Genomic DNA, 25,004 nt, shown 5'->3' with positions numbered 1-25,004 from the left:
ATGTCAACAGACAAACCAAAAGTGATGGCATTTCAAGGACTGGAACCCATAACGGCTAAAATGTTATATGTGGTCGAATAATTGAACAAGTAACAGAATTTAAATATTTAGGGTAAAATTTTAAATTTCCCGTGTCAGATGATCTAGAGATGAAGTAGGCCAGTTTCAGATATTTCTGTGGAACTAGACAACGTACATTAAGACATAACGTACGGAAAGCAACACCAATTAAAGACCACAAAGTAATAGCGTTACCTCTGCTGCTGCATGGTAGTGAATGTTGGACCCTAGCATCTGTTCAATTACTACGCATCGAATCATCGGCGATGAAGTTCCTCCGCTCTGTAGCGGAATATTCACTCTTGGACTGTAAAAGAAATGCCGATGTTAGACAACTAAATGTTGAACCTGTTACAAATGTAACTGAAAAATACCAACTGAAAGGGAAAAACTATGTCCAACATATGTCTAATGATTGAATAACTAAAGCGGCAATGAAATATAACTCAACTGGCAATAGGAACGTTGAACGTCCCTTAGAGAGATGGCGTGAACAATTCTGAGGCAAAACTGGCCAAAATGCCTGTTCCTTGAAGACGAAGACGACGACGATTATATATTTCCGCGGAAAAATAACAAACATGGTTTGCCCGATTGCGGGAAGCTGAAATACACAGCTACATAAAAGATTCTAACTACTGAAGGCAATAACTACTGATAGGCATATAGTTAGAGCAGCTTCTCCTTTTAACACATTTGTTAATGATACAAATGAAAAGGAAAGACAGGCAAATTAAAAACTATAGCTGAAAAAACAGTACAATACAGGTATTGAACTAATGTAAGAGGAAGACAATACGCAGCGTGCAAAATAATAAAACATTTAAACAAAGATTATAAAGACCATACCCGAAACTAACTGGTTACAGTGCTATAAAATAAACTCTGGACGGAAGTGTAATATATACAGATTGGTTCTGGCTGAAACAGAGAGGAATGCAGGTTTAATAACGTTGGAGGATCTACAGGATGCAATAACGCCTAGCAAGAACAGGGTGTGATTGGGAATTTCTCACCAGCAGCTGTTATTTCTTTCGGATTGCCTGAAGGATCAGTGAATTTAGTTATACATCTACATCTGCACGATAACTCTGCAATTCACAATTAAGTGCCCGGCAGAGGGTTAATCGAACCACCTTTAAGCTACTTCTCTACTGTCCCTCTCTTGAATAGCTCGCGGGAAAAACGAACACTTAAATCTTTCCGTGCGAGCTCTGATTTCTCTTGTTTTATTATTATGCAATTCGTTTTGATCATCTGATGACTTTACAGGACCGTAAATGATAGTATCATCTGCAAACAACCTAAGACGGCTGCTCAGATTGTCTCCTAAATCGTTTATGTAGATCAGGATCAACAAGGGCCTATAACACTTCCTTGAAGAACGCAAGATATTACTTCTGTTTTACTCGATCACTTTCCGTCAGTTATTTTGTGACCTTTCTGACAGCAAATCACGAATACAATCACACAATTGATGCGACACTCCATAGGCACGCAATTTAAGCAGATATCGCTTGTGAGGGACGGTATCGAAAGATTTCTGATAATCTAAAAATATAGAATCAATTTGACTTCCCCTGTCGATTGCACTCATTACTTCGTGAGAATAAAGAACTAGCTGCTTTTCACAAAAACGATATTTTTCTGAATCCGTATTACCCATTTGTATGATTCGAGGTCCGTATTTTTGGAGAAATTCTTGAGAAATTTAGCCTTGCCTTGTTGAAAAATGCAGATGTAGAGTCGTAAGCACTCATTGCGTCGAGAAAGAACATGTGGTTGGCAGTTTTTTTCTCCCCTACAACTCCCGTATGATATTCGTGGAAATATACGCTGGGGGGAGTTTGGAGACCCATCATTGTGACCAGAAGGTCAGCATTTTCTCCCAGAACTGAGACAATCTAGTGAGCTGAATCATCTTCCACCTCACCTCCAGAGGGCCTGCCAACTGCATGGAGAGCCCGTGGAGGCTGGTGCAAAGGTTACACGCACAGAAAATGGTACTGTGCATGAGCTGTTACAAAATCGATAACTGACTCTATACGTTATACTATACTTCTTCCAAATTCATCATTTAGGTTCCTCACGAGTGCGAGCAGATTTCCTCTAACGATTAGTTTTGTCACAAGGTGCACCAAATTGCGTTTCAAGGGAAATTTTGTTTTGTTTCTTGTCATAGGCCAGAGACATACATACGAGAAACAGAGTTTTAAAGGCAAAGTCAGGGGTAGCTGAACGCAGCTGTTTGGAGTCAGGATTTTCTTGAGCTTTGTTCAAATAAGCAGCTACAGACTTTCTTATACGTAAATTTTAAGATATTTGTCATGAACTTCAGTTTCATTGTTCGTCGTAAATAGTACAAACTTAGCATTGTGTCTTTTCTTACTGGTTTGAATGAAAGATTTCAGTCCTTTTTCTGCCATAGCACTCGTCTGCGTCCCATCTTCTAACAGTTTGTCACAAGTTAAACGTTGCGGACGAGACATGATGTACGCACATAATAACACAAACTTAAAACTACATGGGAAACTGAGAAAATACTGTAGCCCCAAAGATACGACGTGCTGTTTATTCCGAGCTGACCGACTCACCACACGTACTTATTTTCCAATTAATAAAATCTTTCTGGGCAAAGATTTTCGGTGTTCCTATCAGGCAAAGAGCTAAAACACGGCTTAGCCCAGCAATGTCTTCTTTCGAGCCAAAGATGCTCGTTAGGAAGAAGGGCCGTTTTGATGAACTACAACATTTAACAACTTGATGTAGAGGTCCTGCCAAACGATGTAGTTCTCAGTAATTGTATTCTTCAAAAATGCTCTCCAATCAATTCATTCGAAACAGTCTCTTTTTTAAGCGCAATGCTCAAAAAGTACAACTACGATGAGAGGTGGGAGTGGACGTTTGAGAATAGAGCGCAGAAGGCATTTTTCGTAATTTTCGCTTTGTTCCCTCCCTCTTGTGAGAAAATTTAATGTTAGAGACCTCTCCTGTAGAAAAGTTAATGTTCTTTCAAGATTTGCTGGGGCTTTTATTCATAACATTACGATTTTCGAATTGTAGGGGGTGAGAGTCTGCGTTTCTGGCATTTTTACAGAAGGGCCAAAGAAATCGCCGTTTTTCAGTGCCCTCGAACGCCGATACCACTTGTCAGAAAATTTGAAGGAAATTTTGTCTACTTTACTTTTTTCCGAGCTTTATTTTCGAAAAACGCGTAGTTTTCGAGATTTACGCGAAACACTGAGTAAGGGCGAAAATTTTGAGGCTTTTTGCGTTTTTCGTTTCGCAATTTTGTTAAGAAAACGTCTGCTTTGAACATCAATTGACTGGACGAAGATACAATTATGATAACATTTCGCAATGTAACCCGTTTCAAGCACACAGCGGTCGTCTGCAAACTCTTATCCGCAAACGCCGCATTCAGTGACACAGTGCACTGAGAGCTCCTGGTGTTAGTTCATGAGAGGCGGGTGCGGTTATAGTCGGAGTGTAATCACTGTGTGGCTGAAAGCGGTTCTTGTGATTGTGTCGGTATAAGAATAATAAGATATAAGAACGTTCTCCATTTATTTCAAAGGTATCTGCCATGTGCCTTAATAACAGATGTGGCAAAGTTCAGTCATTTGCGTAAGAAGAGCAAGAAAAATTTAAACTGGAGTGTTGCCACAGCTTTCTGTTTCACTAGATCTTACTCGCTAAAAACTGAGGAAATATATGTTGAATTTTTATTTTTAATGGTAAGTCACTGTCATCGCCGTGACGAAAAGAGTTGGTACACACTACTCAGGAGGATATATCTAAAATAAGTTGCTCGTTAGTATACTGAATTAATCACAATTATGAGAGTATTTTCTGACATTCGACGAGAAACCCTCAGCACTTGGTAGGTCAGTCTGTTCGATTACTGAGACGTCTGTTGATCTTTCACAGGGGCGTGCGGGAATGTTTGGGAAGAACACGCATGAGTGTTTATAAAATATCTCTATCACTTTGAAATAAAAATAAATCTAGTATTAGCTGGATACCCCATATACAGGGTTATTACAAATGATTGAAGCGATTTCACAGCTCTACAATAACTTTATTATTTGAGATATTTTCAGAATGCTTTGCACACACATACAAAAACTCAAAGTTTTTTTAGGCATTCACAAATGTTCGATATGTGCCCCTTTAGTGATTCGGCAGACATAAAGCCGATAATCAAGTTCCTCCCACACTCGGCGCAGCATGTCTCCATCAATGAGTTTGAAAGCATCGTCGATGCGAGCTCGCAGTTCTGGCACGTTTCTTGGTAGAGGAGGTTTAAACACTGAATCTTTCACATAACCCCACAGAAAGAAATCGCATGGGGTTAAGTCGGGAGAGCGTGGAGGCCATGACATGAATTGCTGATCATGATCTCCACCACGACCGATCCATCGGTTTTCCAATCTCCTGTTTAAGAAATGCCGAACATCATGATGGAAGTGCGGTGGCGCACCATCCTGTGGTACGTTTAGCTCCCTGCTTGCTTTGTTCGTCGACTTCCGCGGGCTACGCGTGAAACTTGCCCGCACGCGTTCAACCGTTGTTTCGCTCACTGCAGGCCGACCCGTTGATTTCCCCTTACAGAGGCATCCAGAAGCTTTAAACTGCGCATACCATCGCCGAATGGAGTTAGCAGTTGGTGGATCTTTGTTGAACTTCGTCCTGAAGTGTCGTTGCACTGTTATGGCTGACTGATGTGAGTGCATTTCAAGCACGACATACGCTTTCTCGGCTCCTGTCGCCATTTTGCCTCACTGAGCTCTCGAGCGCTCTGGCGGCAGAAACCTGAAGTGCGGCTTCAGCCGAACAAAACTTTGAGTTTTTCTATGTATCTGTAGTGTGTCGTGACCATATGTCAATGAATGGAGCTACAGTGAATTTATGAAATCGCTTCAATCATTTGTAATAGCCCTGTATGTATATATATATATATATCTCTCTCTCTGTCTCTGTCTCTGTCTCTGTCTCTCTCTCTCTCTCTCTCTCTCTCTCTCTCTCTCTCTCTCTCTCGTAGAAGGCAATTCCTCTTGTTGACTACGAAGTCTTTCGCGACGGAGTCCTTGCATAAAAAGTTCTCGGTTTACTTCCCGCGTCAAATTTGGATAAAATCCCGAGCTTTCGATGACTGCCTCCGTCATCTTCGTCAGGGATAAAACTGACTGTCGTGGACCTGTGAGGCTTCCCCTTTTATAAGCAGAGGATGGCTTCCCATAGGCTGGATGACGAAGATGACGGAGGTAGTCATCAAAAGCTCGTGATTTTATCCAAATTTGACGCGGCAAGTAAACCGAGAACTTTTTATGCAATTCCTCTTTTTATTCGCCTGTACTATTTAGTTTGCGCAGGCAAAGAAAGGGTGAAGATAGTGTATGAAGATGTAGAATCTCGTTGGTGGCAAGCAAACAGAGCCCCACGCGCACCATGTTTCCGCTTGGCTTGCATAGGTTGTTCCATAACTTATAGTCGCTTAAAAGGTTGGACGATCCGCAATTCCGGGCCACTCCCGTTTCCTCCACGCTGTTATGAATATTTAATTTCCTGTGCACATAGAACGATATTCCATCCCACAATGATGGCATGTTGCGGGGAAAAGGAGTCTCCCGAATATTACATAATTTAAAGATACAAAAATAATAACAGACTCGGCGCAACCTTCGAAGATGACTTACAGTAAACAAATGCCCGCGACAGGGTTTCTCGCTATTTGTTTTGAACGGCCCGTCTTGTTTTCTGTAGCTTCTCAGAGCATAATACGTCAGCACTAGAAATAAAATTCGACTGGAAGTGGTCCTTATTAGTCACAGAAAGTCTGTTACGCTTCCTCGCCATTAAAAGAAGTTTTGAATCATTTCACTTATATTGATCCCGTGTGCAACATTCCATCAATCTTAACATATTCCTACGCTTTTGCTATGCTTTCTATAATCTAGTCGCCTGTCACATTGTAGGCTATAAGAACAATTTTTTCAGTCTCTCCGTAAAGTTTGCAATTACAGGAACTTGTAAACGAAACGAGCACAAGAATTTATTTACCGTCAGGGTCATAAATATCCTTTTTACTTACAGGGATGGGTTTCGGTTCTATTCAAAAACCATTTCAGATCTTGAACGCATCCAGACGATTGTAATCCAGAAGCTAAAACCATTGGTATAAATTATACGGATCGCGTCCCAGCCTACTCTGTTGGCCATCAAAACTTCAACACCAAAAAGAATAGCAAATACAGAAATTTTACTTACTGTGGATGTATGGTATAGTAGGGAAAACACATTATTAAACCTGGAATTTTAAAACATACATCTTTCACTCCCAACTTGTGAGAGCACGGTAGGCTGTTGTAGAACCTCGTCGTTTTCCATAAAATATCCCAACTATTTGGAGTGGGGCAGACGGACTCCTGCTTGGAAATGTTTGGGAAGGGATATCCAATTCCAGGATGGACGAATGATTATCTCCTGAAATCCTTTATCGGACTGAGGGGATTTAAATACACTGTAAGAAAAAACAATGCATTACGAAGGAATTATTATAAATCGAGCGGTCTAAGGCGCTGCAGTCATGGACTGCGCGGCTGGTCCCGGCGGAGGTTCGAGTCCTCCCTCGGGCATGGGTGAGTGTGTTTGTCCTTAGGATAATTTAGGTTAAGTAGTGTGTAAGCTTAGGGACTGATGACCTTAGCAGTTAAGTCCCATAAGATTTCACACACATTTGAACATTTTTTGAATTATTCTAATGGGACGGAAATCGGTAGGTGTGATGTACATGTTCGAATAAGTGATTACAATTTCAGAAAAACTGGATGACTTATGCAAGAGAAAAGCTTCACAAATTGAGCAAGTCAATAACGCGCTCGTCCACCTCTGACCCTTATCCAAGCAGTTATTCTGCTTGGCATTGACTGACAGAGTTGTTGGATGTCCTCCAGAGGGATGTTGTGCCAAATTCTGTCCAATTGGCGGGTTAGCTGCCAAAATCTCGAGCTGGTTGGAGGGCCCTGCACATAATCCTCCAAACGTTCTCAGTTGCGGAGTGATCCGGTGACGTTGCCGGCCGAGGTAGGGTTTGGCAGGCAAGACGATAAGCAGTAGAAACTCTCTCCATGTGCAGGCGGGCATTATCTTGCTGAAATATGAGCGCAGGATGGCTTGTCATTAATGGCAACAAAACGGGGCGTAGAGTATCGTTGAAGTATCGCTGTGCTGTAACGGTGCCGTCAATGCCAACCAAAGGGGTCCTGCTAGAAAATGGATGGCACCCCAGACCATCACTCTTGGTTGTTGGGCCATATGGCGGGCAACACTTAGGTGGATAACCCATCGCTTTCCAGTTTGTCTACCTACGCGTCGTCGCTGGTCTCGCGGTCGCGTTCTCGCTTCCCGAGTACAGGGTCCCGGGTTCGATTCCCGGCAGGGTCAGGGATTTTCACCTGCCTCGAGATGACTGGGTGTTTGTGTTGTCATCATTTCATCATCATTCATTTACGTGGCAGGGTTGGACTGAGAAAAGGTTGGCAACTTGTACGGTCGCTGATAACCGCGCAGTTGAGCGCCCCACAATCCAAACATCATCATCATCATCATCAGCAATTCTACTCCAGTCAATGAGATTCCGAGCCGAAGACGTCAGGAGACGCGCCGAACAGCAGTGGGATATCAACCTGGCTTGCCCGGCAACCAGGAGTGATGGTCCGGTCTCTCATTTCTTTTCATAGAAGGACTCTTTGGCTGTCATCCACTACATCCTTACAACACAGTGCTACGTTGAGAATATTCTACGCCTCGTTTTGTTGCTTTCTTGGCAAGGCATCCTGGGCTACATTTCAGTACACGGTGAGAATTTCTGTTGCTTGCCTCCGTGCTTGCCAAACCCTAACTTGGCCAGCAAGGACGCCGGATCTTTCCCCAATTGAGAACTTTTAAAGCATTATGGTTCAAAAATGGCTCTGAGAGCTACAGGACTTAACATCTGAGGTCATCAGTCCCCTAGAACTTAGAACTACTTAAACCTAACCAACCTAAGGACATCACACACATCCATGCCCGAGGCAGGATTCGAACCTGCGACCGTAGCGGTCGCGCGTTTCCAGACTGTAGCGCCTAGAACCGCTCGGCCACCAGGGCCGGCAAGTATTATGGGCAGGACCTTCTAACCAGCTCGGGATTTTGGCGATGTAAAGTGCCGATTGGACAGAATTGGGCACGGTATGCCTCAGGAGGGTATCCAGCAACTCTATCAACCAGTGCCAAGCCGAATAATTGCTTGCATAAGGGCCTATGGTGGACCAGTGGGTTATTGACTTTCTCAATTTGTGAAGCTCTTTCTTTTGAATAAATCATACAGTTTTTCTGAAAATTTAATCATTTGTTTCTCTGTACTTGTAAATCACATCTACTGATTTCCGTGCAACTCATAAGATTCCTTCGTGGTGCGTTTCTTTTCTCTTAGTGTATTTTTCTTGGTTGTCCAATGTCTCAGTCAAAACTTTAAATTTTGTGCATATATTTGTGCTAGGTGATACGGAGGTGTACAAGGTGTGAAATTAAGTACACAGAGTTGCTATTTTCAACAGAAACTATGGCTTTAACCCAACTAAACATCAAATGGCACTAAACTTTGATGACGGATACACGTACGTCACTGCATGCTGATTCAATCCTATGCCAGAGTCCATCAACCGTTGTGGCTGGCGAGTGGTGGTATGCCAGTTTCTCGGCAAATATCACGTACGTGAGTATGCTGATGTTTAAGACTACTTACACATTATTTTCTTTGGTGTTCGTTGTTAATTAGTGTTAATACAGGCAATCTACAGTTTCATTCCAGGTTTTTAAAACCTCCCAGACAAGCAGCTCAGTTACTCTTCTTTTGTCCCCTCTAATATTCCGTTAAAGAAAGTTACTATCATGTTCCCTTCCGATGAACTGAGAAGATCTGTCTGTTTACTTTCTCATGATACCGTTTGTCCAGATTCTGAAAAGAGCCTGTGCTGATACCAGTAACTGCCGTGGCTTCCATTGTACTTTATACTGATTCCAGTATCAATACCACATCTCGCGTTCAGCACCGTGTTCGCATGGTTTGAAGCGAATTTTATGCAGACCTCGTCATATTCCCAAAAGGCCTCAACAAAACCCACAATTACTCGTCCAGTAATTAGTTCTCGGGGTCTCCCGTGATACCGCATCTCCTTTGTCAGGCTAGTTCAACACCCAGTTGTTCCTCTAAGTTGTGCCCCACGTTGTTTGCTGCATAGCTAAGATTAAGACCAGGTTTCATTAACCTTGTGACCTGTGTCCTAAAACTTAATTTCTCCTGCAGCTGTTGGCCTGTACTCCACCAAGACTGCTGCCTAGCCTTTGTATTATTATTCCACGCTTACGATTCCTGACATTGTGCTGCTTCATCATGTATTCCAAGAGCATCAGGAAGCGACGGTTCCTTCTACATTCCACCTAACAAATAAAACGGGCGGTTCAGTTTTGAATGTCGTATGAAATTATGCCTACCTTGCCCATTGTTTGTTAGATTTTCATAGCGGTTATTAAATTTCATGCTCTCTACGTGCTCTACAATTATTCAATCTTTCTTTCGTAATCTATACTTCCATAGCAGATTCTCACTGGACATCCTATCCTCCTACTGTAATCGTCCCAGCTATCCTTAAATCCATAGATTCCAGAAATTATTCCTGACCTACATGACATTCACACATTTTAGTAACCCATCACTCAAAACCACCAACCAAATCCTTTACATTTTCTTACGAGCCACTGAATGTTATTGTTTCTCCGGAAATCGGTGGCAACTGACAATCCTCTAAAATTCAGGCAATTAGTTCATGGTAGTTGAATAAAAATAGCTGCGTCGTTTATTAACTGACCAGAATAATTTATTCTTTCCCCTTGGTCGTGACAATACTTGTATTACACTGAAGAGACAAAGAAACTGGAACTCGCGCCTAATATCGTGTAGAGCCCACGCGAGCACGCAGAAGTGCCGCAACACGACGTGGCGTTCACTCGACTAATGTGTGAAGTAGTGCTGGAGGGAATTGATACCATGAATGCTGCTGGGCTGTCCATAAATCCGTAAGAGTTCGAGGGGGTGGAGATTTCTTCTGAACAGCACGTTGCAGGGCATCCCAGATATGCTCAATAATGTTCGTGTGTGGGGAGTCTGGTGGTCAGCGGAAGTGTTTGAACTCTGTAGCAATTTTGGACGCGTGGGGTGTCGCATTGTCCTGCTGAAATTGCCGAAGTCCATCGGAATGCACAATGGACATGAATTGTTGCAGGTGATCAGACAGGGTGCTTACTTATGTCTCACCTGTCAGGTGACCTATCAGGGGTACCATATCACTCCAACTTGAACAGTCCCCTACTGACATGTAGGGTCCATGGATTCATGAGGTTGTCTCCATACCCGTACACGTCATTTCTCGGCACAGAAACATCTTCGCAGAGTGTCTGCGACTTAGAATATGAAAAAGAAAAGTTTGTACTGAAAGTTAGGATCGTGACAGACAAATTTCAAACTATGTAGCCAACTATATTGTTATTTAACGTGTTTACGAATTGTTTTGTTGCGGTTACACTGAAATTTAGATACCTTTCACTCTCTGAAATATCTACAGAGGGAACACAAAAGAACTTCACATTTTCAAAAATTCATACAAACGAAACGGTACAACTTGTTCGCTTCGAACCTTAAGCTGTTAATAGAACCTCTGTGGAAGTTTTTTTACAACTTACGGGGACTCGACATATGTTCCTCGAGACACACGGCAAACGTTGAGACGTTGTTCGTACTCTACTCAAACCTTGCGCAACATGTGAATGCACTGCACCGGAGCTGTGATTCGCCGCCGTAACTGTTAGAAGGATTGTGGCGCACTTTGTCTTTCACATAACTCCATAAAAAATAGCAAGACGTTATGTCTAATGATCATGGTGGCCATTTTCACCACACGTTATCAACAGTGATTGTACGGCTGAGCCATTGTCTAGGCAGATGTTGATTAGGTAATTCCGAACAGCTAAGGAAACTAAGGAGCTTCACGATCTTGTTGCAAGATAAGGTTGTAGGAGTCGTCTTGCAACTGAGGCATAAGCCACATAAAAGCACATCGAGTAGCAAATTCCCGAGGCGGTTTTCTCCATTAAAAAGAAGGCGCGTAATTTTCTCTCTTTATATTGTGCACAACGTATTTACTGAATCTCGTTGTTCAACGAAGAACTGGGAGATTTTTCTTGCACAAAAACGATCACTTAACCGATTACTTTCACTTTTAGTATGAAACGTTGTTCATTCACTAAAAATTAACCTCTTCAAGGTGCCGTTGTCGTTGTTCATGATTGCCAACACCTCACTCCAGCAGTCAGTTCATAGTGCATAGCGGCCGATTTGGCCTAGCTGTTCTAGGCGCTTCAGTCCGGAACCGCGCGACTGCTACGGTCGCAGGTTCGAATCCTGCCTCGGGCATGGATGTGTGTGATGTCCTTAGGTTAGTTAGGTTTAAGTGGTTCTACGTTCTAGGGGACTGATGACCTCAGATGTTAAGTCCCATAGTGCTCAGAGCCATTTGAACTTTTTTTTTCATAGTCCTAGGTTCCTGAAGTGAGAGCGAGGACCAACTGCAGTCTTTGCGGTTTCATGCACAATTTACGCAGGATTTTGGAAACGGTTATTTGTGGTGTTTGTAGCTAACGTCTTGCTCGACATGATTTCTGTGGGCTTCGCTGGAACACTGATCGTACGCAATCAGTACATTTTTCCGACAGAATGCTTTGTTCCAGCCATAAATGGAGGCTCTACTGGGTGGCTCCTGGTGAAAGTTTGTACAAAATGCTCGTTGAACAGCAGTTATCGGCTAATTTTTGCTAACTGAAGAACACACCAGTTCTTGTGTTGTGTAGTTGCCTTCATCTACACTAGCGCTCTCTGGCGGAGACAGCCTGCAACAATAGATTTGTGCCCATAAGTAAACAAAACGTCCAATGACACTCTATTAAATGGATAAGATTAGAAGTGAGCAACTCATACCGTTTCGTTTGTATGAATTTTTGAAAGTGTGAAGTTACTTTGTGCGCCCCTGTACTATCACTCGAAACTAGACAAACATACACGCTTTCTTATTCTTGTTTTTATTTTTTCCGTATCAGTCATATAGTTTTCTGCTGAGGGTATTAGTAATAAATTGACAATCGTATGGCACTTTTAGTAAGTTGTTGGAGTCAACCAGTAGAGATAAAAACTACTTTGACATGGGATTAATACCGCGAACGAATAACCATTTAATGAGTAAATAACTGCAGCAGTTTCTTCTTCTGGCAACATTTGACCGGTGGGGTCATGTGTTTGCTCTTATTCGTGTGACATGAAACTTTGCAGTTTATTTGTGAATGGCTGTTTCTTGAAAATATTTTCCAATGTGGATACAGGTGTTTTGACTGCCGACAAGGATTCATGACACTTTGGACAGGGGAATTTTCAGTTTGACGATTGCCTTGTAAAGTTTGGTCTGCTGATCGCGTAGCAGGAGCGGTCAAGCAGCTGATAATTTAGATATGTCAGCTCTGAAGGATGATCTACACAGTATGGATTCTGTGGAGATGTGCAGGACAACACTTCCTTTCACATTCTTATCGTTGATGCATGACGACGTGAAAGTTTCAACTCTGAATACCATGTTGTTCTAGAAATGAATGACTGGATCCGCGCAAAGCTTTATCCTCCCGTCATCTGAATGTAACTAATGACACTTCAGATAAATGCGTTCAGGCGATCCTAAGACGAATGACAATGCTGTCGAAAGCTAATTTTGTGCTTCGTGTAGAGCCGTCGTTTTACGGAGTCAAATGTGTGAATTCCTAAGGTCCCAACTGCTGAGGTCATCGGTCCCTGTGCTTACACACTACTTAGACTAACACTAACTTATGCTAAGAACAACACAAACACCCATGCTCGAGGGAGGACTCGAACCTCCAACGGGAGGGGTCGCGCAATCAGTGATACGGCGCCTCTAACCGCACGGCCACCCCGCGCGGCTTTACAGAGTCGTAAAACGTTGTTTCATGTCTTACTGTTTGATAATATATTTTTAACTATCTTCCTGTGTTCGGGACTTACTTATAAATGTAACAGAAGTATGTTCTGCAATATTCGATGTTATTTAGATATAAGAGCGCTGTCTCCTCAGCATGTTATAGTCTTAGGTGGAGATTTCAAGTTACCAGATATAGACTGGGACACTCAGATGTTTAGGATGGGTGGTAGGGACAGAGCATCTAGTGACATTATACTGAGTGCACTATACGAAAATTACCTCGAGCAGTTAAACAGGTGGAGATAACATCTTGGACCTATTGATAACAAAAACAGACCCGAACTTTTCGACTCTGTAAGCGTAGAACAGGGAATCAGTGGTCATAAGGCCGTTGGAGCATCCCTGAATATGGAAGTAAATAGGAATATAAAAAAAAGGGAGGAAGGTTTATCTGTTTAGCTAGAGTAATAGAAGGCAGATTCCAGACTACCTAACAGATCAAAACGAAAATTTCTGTTCCGACACTGACAATGTTGAGTGTTTATCGAAAAAGTACAAAAAAATTTTAAAATGTGTGTGAACTCTTATGGGACTTAACTGCTAAGGTCATCAGTCCCTAAGCTTACACACTACTTAACCTGAGTTATCCTAAGGACAAACACACACACCCATGCCCGAGGGAGGACTCGCACATCCGCAGGGACCAGCCGCACAGTCCATGACAGCAGCGCCCTAGACCGCTCGGCTAATCCCACGCGGCGAAAAAGTTCAAGGCAATCGTAAAACGCTTTTTAGAGGGTACGTGCCGAGTAAAACTGTGAGGGACGGGAAAAACCCACCGTGGTTCAACAACAAAGTTAGGAAACTACTGCGAAAGCAAAGAGAGCTTCACTGCAAATTTAAACGCAGCCAAAACCTCTCAGAGAAACAGAAGCTAAACGATGTCAAAGTTAACGTAAGGAGGGCTATGCGTGAAGCGTTCAGTGAATTCGAAACTAAAATTCAATGTACCGACTTGACAGAAAATCCTAGGAACTTCTGGTCTTACGTTAAATCAGTAAGTGGATCTAAACAGCATGTCCAGACACTCTGGGATGATAATGGCATTGAAACAGAGGGTGACACGCGTAAAGCTGAAATACTAAACACCTTTTTCCAAGCCGGCCGGTGTGGCCGTGCGGTTCTAAGCGCTTCAGTTTGGAACCGCGTGACCGCTACGGTCGCAGGTTCGAATCTTGCCTTGGGCGTGGATGTGTGTGATGTCCTTAGGTTAGTTAGGTTTAAATAGTTCTAAGTTCTAGGGGACTGATGACCACAGATGTTAAGTCCCATAGGGCTCAGAGCCATTTGCACTATTTTTGAACCTTTTTCCAAAGCTGTTTCACGGAGGAAGACCGCACTGCTGTTCCTTCTCTAAATCCTCGCACAAACGAAAAAATCGCTGACATCTAAATAAGTGTCCAAGGAATAGAAAAGCAACTGGAATCACTCAACAGAGGAAAGTCCACTGGACCCGACGGGACACCAATTCGATTCTTCACAGAGTACGCGAAAGAACTTGCCCTCCTTCTAACAGCCGTGTACCGCAAGTCTCTAGAGGAACGGAAGTTTCCAAATGATTGGAAAAGAGCACAGGTAGTTCCAGTTTTCAAGAGGGATCGTCGAGCAGATGCGCAAAACTATAGGCCTGTATCTCTGACATCGATGTGTTGTAGAATTTGAGAACATGTTTTTTTCTCGCGTATCATGTCATTTCTTGAAACCGAGAATCTACTCTGTAGGAATCAACATGGATTCCGGAAACAGCGATCGTGTGAGACCCAACTCGCTTTATTTGTTCATGAGACCCAGAAAATATTAGATGCAGGCTCCCAGGTAGATGCCATTTTCCTTGACTTCCGGAAGGCGTTCGATACAGATCCGCATTGTCGTCTGATAAACAAAGTAAGAGCCTACGGAATATTACACCAGCTGTGTGGCAGGATTGAAGAGTTTTTAGCAGACAGAACACAGCATGTTGTTCGCAATGGAGAGACGTCTACAGACGTTAAAGTAACCTTTGCCGTGCCACAGGCGAGTGTTATAGGACCATTGCTTTTCACAATATATATAAATGACCTAGTAGATAGTGTCGGAAGTTCCGTGCGCCTTTTCGCGGATGATGCTGTAGTATACAGAGAAGTTGCAGCATTAGAAAATTGCAGCGAAATGCAGGAAGATCTACAGCGGATAGACACTTGGTGCAGGGAGTGGCAACTGACCCTCAACATAGACAAATGTCAAGTATTGCGAATACATAGAAAGAAGGATCCTTTATTGTATGATTATATGATAGCAGAACAAACACTGGTAGCAGTTACTTCTGTAAAATATCTGGGAGTATGCGTACGGAACGATTTGAAGTGGAATAATCATATAAAATTAATTGTTGGTAAGGCGGGTACCAGGTTGAGATTCATTGGGAGAGTGCTTAGAAAATGTAGTCCATCAACAATGGAGGTGGCTTACAAAACACTCGTTCGACCTATACTTGAGTATTGCTCATCAGTGATCCGTACCAGATCGGGTTGACAGAGGAGATACAGAAGATGCAAAGAAGAGCGGCGCGTTTCGTCACAGGGTTATTTGGTAAGCGTGATAGCGTTACGGAGATGTTTAGCAAACTCAAGTGTCAGACTCTGCAAGAGAGGGCGCTCTGCATCGCCGTGTAGCTTGCTGTCCAGGTTTCGAGAGGGCGCGTTTCTGGATGAGGTATCGAATATATTGCTTCGCCGTACTTACACGTCCCGAGGAGATCACGAATGTAAAATTAGAGAGACTCGAGCGCCCACGGAGGCTTTCCGGCAGTCGTTCTTCCCGCGAACCGTACGCGACTGGAACAGGAAAGGGAGGTAATGACAGTGGCACGTAAAGTGCCCTCCGCTACACACCGTTGGGTGGCTTGCGAGATATAAATGTAGATGTAGATGAATGAGTTTCGCGCTGTAGTCTGATTAAAAGAAGGGAGAATAAATTGCTGCAAGTGAAACGAGCAGCAATGACATTCATATTCTTATTCACCAAAAATATTTGGCTGTTTATTTTCCGGATAAGTCGCGTTTTTCGAGGGTATGGTTAGGTAGGAATCTAAGAACACAGCTTGAAATGCTGCGAGTGATAGGAGCAGCACTGACACTTGGGTACTTGGTTCCCACAAATATTTAGCTGTTTTTTCCGTATACGTCGCTATTTCCGAGGGTGTACTCGCAGTCAAAGAGACACTTACTAATGTGTATGGGTCGTGTGGGTAGAACGGCTCGCAAACGTTTATTAGATTTAGGTGCTCCAAGTTGGACGGAGGAACTATGACAGTGCAAACAAATTAGTGACACACACATACACACCTCATTGTACAGTAACTTGCTGTATGTCCTGGCGGATAGATACGTCTAACAGTGGCCTGTCAAGGCGAGCGTTACTGAATATAATGTCAACAGGACTATGTTATATTCACTTTAACCGCTTTTATGTCGTCTCGTTGTCTCTGTAGAGCTGTACCTAGTAATGCTAGGAGAGGATGTTGGTTGGTGGCCGGTATCCTCGTCCTATAACACAAACTACACGTAATTAATAATGGGGTTCTTTATTCATAAAAAAGAGCTATGTAACTCAAGTTTCCTTGTGCTGAGGTACAAGCTCTCTTCTGTATAGTCCACAGAGCCTCAACGCTGTTGAAGTAGTAGTCCGCTATGTTCACTATAAGGTTGCTACGTGCTGCCTGTCTCTGTTCTAGACGCTAAGTCTGCGGCTCCGTCTCGGTGACAAGCTGGAACTTCACGGCGTAAGATGCTCGAACTAACTGGCTCTCCGGACCAAGGCGGCGATCCTAAATACTGGCGGCTGAGAGGACGTTGGCAGCGCGTTTCCAGCGAGTCTTGTCGTTGGCCTCTATCGATACTCGCGTAACCTCTATGCCGCATGGTGTGCTGGCGCCAGCGCACGCCAGAAGGATGTCCGTCCTGGGCACTATACTGTCAATCACTGTATTAAACAGCTGTCTCTATGGATATGCTATAGGTGACTCAACTTGTAGATTAAGTCTCGCAGGCTGATTTCTCCTACGAACAGCAACCGTGGAACTCTGTACCGGAACTGTCGTACTCCAAAGCCGAATATGAACACGTTGCTGCCTCTGGCCGTCGCTTATTACAACGCAGAAGTCCATGACATTGGCGTCGGCGCAGAGGTTGCTGTTTGGGCTGCGCTTGTGATTGGCAGTGAAATTGTAAGAGCTGCCTGTGGCGCCAGTTGGAAACGATCTCAGCAAGCCAACTGCGGTTGCCTCCGTTGGTGAGGACGCAACTCTTACTGGGTCGACTGCTATCGAGTTTTGTGGTCGCATCGACTACGTCTGCTTTTGATGTCACTTCTGAGTAAGCCGAACGTTACACAAATTTTCGCCGTATAAGACAGCATTCTGTGATTACATCTCTTACTGCAGAAGTTGAAACGCCAAAACGCATTTCTTGAAGGCTGAAGAAGGTGTACTGAGATGATACGGTCGTCGTCAGTACCGTTAGGTGGTGGGTCCGTCGCTGTAGAGCAACTGAAGGGCAGATGCAGCTGGGCTGATGCAACGCTCAGCAGTCGACCAGCGACTGTAGCAACTTCACACAACATCCAGTGTGTCGACCAAATCATCCGCGAGACCGCCGGATAACGAGAGACGAAATGTCTCTCCAGTTACCCATGACGTAAAGGCAGCGTGATGGCCATTATTGAAAAACTGAGCTATTGGTTCTGAGCACTATGGGGCTTAACAGCTGTGGTCATCAGTCCCCTAGAACTTAGAACTACTTAACCCTAACTAACCTAAGGACATCACACAACACCCAGTCATCACGAGGCAGAGAAAATCGCTGACCTCGCCGGGAATCGAACCCAGGAACCCGGGCGCGTGAAGCAACTGAGCTATTCCAAGATTTTTGTGCACTGGATACGGAAAATGTTGACCAACTAGGATAAAGAAAATTTGCACCATCAAACTTCCATCTGTTCGGCCCACTGAAAGAATCTTATCAGGGGTGTCACGTGGAAGATGTGGTCTTGAAAAATTCTGTGCGCCGTTGGCTGAGTAAGCAGGACCACGATTATTACTGCACAGGTGGAAAAGAATTGTGGACAAAGATGATGATTTTATTTTTGTTGTAGCTTTTATCCTGTCAGTGGCATTTACGTGTTTTATAAAATGAATATTAAAAAAAATAGCAGGTCAGAAATACTGACTCGCTTTTAGCCAGTACCCAGAGTTCTGCAGAGATTGTCCGACAAGCGACCTCCAATCCCAGGTTTCTGTCTTGCAACAAAGAAAAATCTGCTGTAAATAATAGCAGGAAATAGAACGTTTGGAACTATTTTTGCGTTGTTACTTCTAGTATTGTAGTCGACCAGGGATAGTTAATAATTTATGTAAACGGAAAAGATAATAGAAGATTCAAAAAAGAGCTGTTGGATTCATCAAGGTTTTGATTAATCAGCTTCCGAGCATGACAGCGTCAACAAATTAGAGAAGCCCAGTATAACATAGGGATACTTACTACATTTAGTCCCACGTATGGTCTGGAACTTTAAAAGGAAGGGAGAAAGAAGATTATTCTGCTTTCTGCTAAGCTATGTATCCGCCGTCGCTCACCGAACGGAAGCTTTTAGAATACAAACTAACGACCCTCCCCAGATAAATATCTATAGCTGAACGACTTGACTAGTTTAGCGTTAATAGATTAGACACAGAAACCTTTCTCAAGAATCAATTTGTCTATTAGTGAAAATCATATCAGAACTCCTACAGTAGTTCGCTGAAATTAGTCTCCTAATATAGACAGAAAAACGCGGAGGAGGGGACTTTAATTTAGTAATATGCAACGCTCTTTTTCTAAATAAAAAAAATTTAGGGGAACTCATAACACTAGGTATAATGCAGCGACAGTTACTGAAGTTTTCAATGCATATTTTTATTTATTTGACTGTAAAACAACAGTACGTTGTAATTAAGTTTAACTAACGCTTTGGTCTTCACGCTTTCTTACCTTACTCTTTGTGTCAGTTGCAAGATGCCTGCCTTTCATAAACCAAGAATGTACATAATCCATAGGCTGAAACACTAACGTGGGGGACCACCCAGCTCATCGAACATTAGATTGCTGACAGTAGCAAGATGGAATAAAGGTCTTGTAGATATGACGATGAAATACATTTGATGTAATTAATTATTTTAGTACACGAATTTCAAGAATGTAAAATGCGGCCCATGTCAACTCCGTTAAATTCTTGGGGATCAGTTTCTGTACCAAAAACATTGAAAGGTCGATTATTTTTCGCTTCTTTAAAATCAGTGCAAAATATATCTGGTGTCATCTCCCGTTCAGTTTGAAACGCATTAGTGCAAGCATTTTCCATAGTCTTCTTTTTAGCACAAAGTAGTATTTGGGCGGCAGCTAGATGAACGGAACTTCGTTAGTTTAAATAAAAAGAAACCGTCTCTTCTTTTCTTGAATCACCTGAAGACGATAGATACGATAGCTCAATGTTGGGCTCATTCACTCCTTGTTTGTTTCGACTTGCGCCCAAATTTCCTCTTTCTTCGCAAATTTTTAAACCAAGTTTTTTGTTTGAAACGATTAATCAGTCATTTTTCACACAAAATGCTGTTTCTTGAGCCAAAGTCAATCGTTGTGAACGATCTTTTGACTTTCTTAGTGCACTTTTTCACTCGTAGGTTCAGTGTTCACATTCTGACTTTTGTCATCCAACGACAAGGTTGAAATTCCTGATTTTTAATTCGTACAGGAATTAAATTAGCGCCGGCCGCTGTGGCCGAGCGGCTCTAGTCGCTTTAGTCCGGAACCGTGCTGCTACTACGGTCATAGGTTCAAACCCTGCCTCGGGCATAGATGTTTGTGATGTCCTTAGGTTAGTTAGGTTTAAGCAGTTATAAGTCTAGGGGACTGATAAACTTAGATGTTAAGTCCCATAGTGCTTAGAGCCATTTGAACCATTTTTGAAGATTTAGCTTTTTAGACGCATGAGAGTAAATAAAATAGTTTATTTTACTGTTCCTCTTAACCTAACCTCTAAGATCACGTGCAACGAATAACAAGGCTTACTGTACAGTCACGTAGCCAGTAGAATGGGAATTATAAGTGAATAACGAAGTGGGACGTGTCCCGTGTGCCGTCTCCCTCACAGAGGAAGAATGTTGACACACTGCCTGTCAGCGATTCAGTTATTGAGAACGGTTGCCTGTTGCTTCGAAATAGTTAAATGTATCGCTTTTTCCACGACTGGCTGCACTGGCATCGTTCATATTGCGATTAACAACATGAAAAAATGAAATCCGATTTACGTCCGTGAAATAACTCGTTGACAAACTTTTAAGTTCTCCAACATCGTAAAGAAGTTAGTTTACGGACAGGAAAAGTTTAGGGGTGCACGTCCCCCAAGCGTTTTCCCAGAAAAAGAGCAGTGGTAATATGTATAGAAGTCGAAATAGTGACTGACACTATCTCAGTTAATAACACGCTGAAATAGACTGTATCTGCCCGCACGGAAAAAGTGAAAAGTCGAAGAAGGGTGGTCGGAAGATCAGAGTTTGACGTTCTGCCGACGGCGACTTCGTTAGAAACACAACGCCTCCATGTGTTCTGACTGGGACCGTCCAAGCATTTAACTTAAGCAATTTAGGGTTCAAATTGTTCAAATGGCTCTGAGCACTATGGGACTTAACATCTATGGTCATCAGTCCCCTAGAACTTAGAACTACTTAAACCTAACTAACCTAAGGTCGTCACACAACACCCAGCCATCACGAGGCAGAGAAAATCCCTGACCCCGCCGGGAATCGAACCCGGGACCCCGGGCGTGGGAAGCGAGAACGCTACCGCACGACCACGAGATGCGGGCGCAATTTAGGGAAACCATGTTTTGGTTGATATATTACACGTACTGCAGATCTAATTGAATAATGTTAACAAAACCAGCGGCTGTATTTGAATCCACGTCGTTTATTCTTTTTAAACAAGCAATCATTTTCGACGCCAAATGGTGCCATCTTCAGGTTTCAAGGGTACGGAATCCATTTAATTTTGACCCGCTGCATACAGTTCTGTTCATTGCACATGAAAACGGTTGTGGGTGGCAGGCTACGCTTGGGCCTTGAAGGTAACACCATTTGGTGTCGAAACTGGTTGCATATGTTGAAAAGAATGAACGACATGGTTTCAAGTGCAACCGCTGATTTTATCATTATTCAAGTACTTAAGAGTCCGGCTGTAGTCGCACTTTCCTTGATGGGTTACCAGATACTGCAGAACTGGTGCTGAGCGCTTGGATGTTACTTGGAAGGTACCTGTAGGCTTGTGAGGTACAGATCGGTATACGCCGACAATGCTTCCTAGCCACTCAGTACGGCTGATAGTATGATGCCTGCCATTTCTTCACTTTTGCTTCCTTTTCAAAAAGTGCAGCAGCTAATCTAATGTGTTAGGGCCAAGTTACTTAGCGAGCGCTAAATACTTAACAAAGTTAGAATAATAACCTGAACTACGGTTTTGGAGCTAATTTTATTTCTCAGACACCTTGTCTCGGACATAAATACACTCCTGGAAATGGAAAAAAGAACACATTGACACCGGTGTGTCAGACCCACCATACTTGCTCCGGACACTGCGAGAGGGCTGTACAAGCAATGATCACACGCACGGCACAGCGGACACACCAGGAACCGCGGTGTTGGCCGTCGAATGGCGCTAGCTGCGCAGCATTTGTGCACCGCCGCCGTCAGTGTCAGCCAGTTTGCCGTGGCATACGGAGCTCCATCACAGTCTTTAACACTGGTAGCATGCCGCGACAGCGTGGACGTGAACCGTATGTGCAGTTGACGGACTTTGAGCGAGGGCGTATAGTGGGCATGCGGGAGGCCGGGTGGACGTACCGCCGAATTGCTCAACACGTGGGGCGTGAGGTCTCCACAGTACATCGATGTTGTCGCCAGTGGTCGGCGGAAGGTGCACGTGCCCGTCGACCTGGGACCGGACCGCAGCGACGCACGGATGCACGCCAAGACCGTAGGATCCTACGCAGTGCCGTAGGGGACCGCACCGCCACTTCCCAGCAAATTAGGGACACTGTTGCTCCTGGGGTATCGACGAGGACCATTCGCAACCGTCTCCATGAAGCTGGGCTACGGTCACGCACACCGTTAGGCCGTCTTCCGCTCACGCCCCAACATCGTGCAGCCCGCCTCCAGTGGTGTCGCGACAGGCGTGAATGGAGGGACGAATGGAGACGTGTCGTCTTCAGCGATGAGAGTCGCTTCTGCCTTGGTGCCAATGATGGTCGTATGCGTGTTTGGCGCCGTGCAGGTGAGCGCCACAATCAGGACTGCATACGACCGAGGCACACAGGGCCAACACCCGGCATCATGGTGTGGGGAGCGATCTCCTACACTGGCCGTACACCACTGGTGATCGTCGAGGGGACACTGAATAGTGCACGGTACATCCAAACCGTCATCGAACCCATCGTTCTACCATTCCTAGACCGACAAGGGAACTTGCTGTTCCAACAGGACAATGCACGTCCGCATGTATCCCGTGCCACCCAACGTGCTCTAGAAGGTGTAAGTCAACTACCCTGGCCAGCAAGATCTCCGGATCTGTCCCCCATTGAGCATGTTTTGGACTGGATGAAGCGTCGTCTCACGCGGTCTGCACGTCCAGCACGAACGCTGGTCCAACTGAGGCGCCAGGTGGAAATGGCATGGCAAGCCGTTCCACAGGACTACATCCAGCATCTCTACGATCGTCTCCATGGGAGAATAGCAGCCTGCATTGCTGCGAAAGGTGGATATACACTGTACTAGTGCCGACATTGTGCATGCTCTGTTGCCTGTGTCTATGTGCCTGTGGTTCTGTCGGTGTGATCATGTGATGTATCTGACTCCAGGAATGTGTCAATAAAGTTTCCCCTTCCTGGGACAATGATTTCACGGTGTTCTTATTTCAATTTCCAGGAGTGTATAAAGCCGTAGTGCATGTTAAACAATCTGTATATGCTTGGAACAGATTGTAGTCGAAAACCTGGTCAAAATGTGTGACACTTTCGTCGTAAATAGGGCGCTGCAGGACATGAGACGGCTAAGAGAGATAGTGCCCTCAATAGAACGCGTTTCAGTGAACGGAGAGCTGTCAGGAAGTGATATATGAACGACCATTCGTTATGATCATTATTTTGTTATATTATTTGAAATGTGCATCCTTTGTTTCCATACTCAACCCGCGTTCATCTCATGGCAGTAACATGACTTACAACGTGTCGGTCCATATAGTACTGGCATTATATGGAACATAAATATTTCAGCTTTCTAACCTTATTATCTGTTATTTGTCGTCTTCGTAGTAAGACTTGATATCCTGCCAACGATTATGTCGTTTGACGGGGCCTATATGTCTAATGGTTGAAATGGCTCTGAGCACTATGGGACTTAATATCTTAGGTCATCAGTCCCCTAGAACTTAGAACTACTTAAACCTAACTAACTTAAGGACATCACACGCATCCATGCCCAAGGCAGGATTCGAACCTGCGACCGTAGCAGTCCCGCGGTTCCGGACTGTAGCACCTAGAACCGCACGGTCACCGCGGCCGGCTACAGGGCCTATAAAACTGTTCCAGTGGTATGTTCGTATTCTGAAGAAATGTGGTGCGAATTCACGGTCAGTCATTTTGATTCAGAATCTACGCTCTCTTTTTTTTCCTTTTTTCCCTTCAAATCGCATGGGGTGCTAGAGTGATTTCCTTAACAAGGGCATGGCCGATTTCATGCATTTTCCTTGACCTACACGAACTTTACTCAGTCTACTATGAATTAGCGTCGAGAGGATATTATATAATAACCATCATTCTTTCAAATACGTGAAAGCTGTAACTGTTAAAATTAAAATGTCAGATTCGAAATTGATGAATGCGGCAATAAACACCAAAACTTGGGATGGACTGCATTCTAATTTCCAAGATCAGGCGCAAGTGGTATAAACAACTATAGGCACAGATCCAACGGAGCAGGCAAGGGGGATGGTGGGTATTATGAACGACTCACCCGAAAAAAAGCATAAGCAATGTAATTGTATTAAAACACTATATATATTGTGTTGTTCGTCATGTTAGATTCCACGTGAATGATTGTAGCCGCGCGGGATTAGCCGAACGGTCTAGGGCGCTGCAGTCATGGACTGTGCGGCTGGTCCCGGCAGAGTTTCAAGTCCTCCCTCGGGCATGGGTGTGTGTGTTTGTTCTTAGGATAATTTAGGTTAAGTAGTGTGTAAGCTTAGGGACTGATGACCTTAGCAGTTATGTCCCATAAGATTTCACACACATTTGAACTTTTTTTTCTTTTTTTTTCTTGTTGGAATCATTGTGCCACACGATCGTGACGTAATCCAGGACAGAAAGGGATTCACCATCGTGTCGTAACATCATCTGTTTTTTATTGCATTGCACATCTAGATTTCAACTGACAGTTCTGCTGTCATCGGTGCTATAAATACAATTAATACAAAAATGTAACATAGAAACAGCACATTGATCAAACGCCATGTCACAGTTATGCACAATTACAGTTCCACAATTCCATACCGTTATCTACAACTACATCTACATTTATACTCCGCAAGCCACCCAACGGTGTGTGGCGGAGGGCACTTTACGTGCCACTGTCATTACCTCCCTTTCCTGTTCCAGTCGCGTATGGTTCGCGGGAAGAACGACTGTCTGAAAGCCTCCGTGCGCGCTCGAATCTCTCTAATTTTACATTCGTGATCTCCTCGGGAGGTA

General features: G+C 43.8%; 1 protein-coding gene across 1 annotated transcript in view; it reads left to right on the top strand.

The window, feature by feature from the left end:
* Positions 1-25,004, top strand: part of LOC124606710 (sphingosine kinase 1) — a 466,249-nt gene that overhangs the window by 220,240 nt on the left and 221,005 nt on the right. The window lies entirely within an intron of this gene.

The sequence above is a fragment of the Schistocerca americana genome, chromosome 3 (assembly GCF_021461395.2).
Source record: "Schistocerca americana isolate TAMUIC-IGC-003095 chromosome 3, iqSchAmer2.1, whole genome shotgun sequence".
NCBI classification, from domain to species: Eukaryota; Metazoa; Arthropoda; class Insecta; order Orthoptera; family Acrididae; genus Schistocerca; species Schistocerca americana.
The sequence above is the reverse complement of the archived record's forward strand: the minus strand, read 5'-3'. Positions and strand labels throughout refer to the sequence as shown.